Source organism: Mya arenaria, chromosome 16, assembly GCF_026914265.1.
Source record: "Mya arenaria isolate MELC-2E11 chromosome 16, ASM2691426v1".
Classification (NCBI taxonomy): domain Eukaryota; kingdom Metazoa; phylum Mollusca; class Bivalvia; order Myida; family Myidae; genus Mya; species Mya arenaria.
The window spans coordinates 4562512-4563290 of NC_069137.1; positions in this window are offsets into that span (position 1 = coordinate 4562512).

The window sequence follows — 779 nt, forward strand, 5'->3', positions numbered from 1 at the left end:
CTAATACTGCACTACCATATAATCTGTCTTTTACTAGTAAAGCCCTAACACATGAAAACTAACTACAACCTATATCCATGGTTGTAATATTTGTAACTATTAAGTTGTAACGTCACATCTACTAAGAGTGTTTAGTTTAGTGTTTATTTCAGATGTAAGCAATATGCCCATGAGCAAAATCAGTAAACTATGTTTATGCAAATAACATATTCAACGGTTAGTCTATCTTTGAATTATATCATTACAAACTGATTTGATAAACACAGTTTTTAGAACACATAATAGATAGCAAGGGGTAAAAACAAAATGTATCCGCAATAAATGAAAGACTTTCTTAACTCGAAGGCTTTAAATTCTTACATCGATAATTTCTATATGCATTTTGCTATTGCTGTTTGAGAGGTAAATGTTTATATACATTTAAATCAGATTCGGTCTTCTAAAATTTTATTCATCTATGTAAGCTTTTCTTATACTAGTATTAAATTTACTTTCAAGAACAATATGTTATTCAAGTTCTACTACGTCACACAATTGACCTTTCCTTTCCAAAAAGGGTATGGCAGCTGGTTAAAGCCAACTGCCAGCATCTTATGTATACAAACATTCGGAATCTTGATAATGCAAATCTAAGTTAATCAATATTTACATCTTATATATACATTGTAAGGTTTATCTTTAAAAACAACACATGGATTTTAGTCCTAGTAGACTCTAAGCTCCAATTTATTCATATCCATGATCAATTGTTTGAATTTCTGTCTAATTACAAAAAAAAT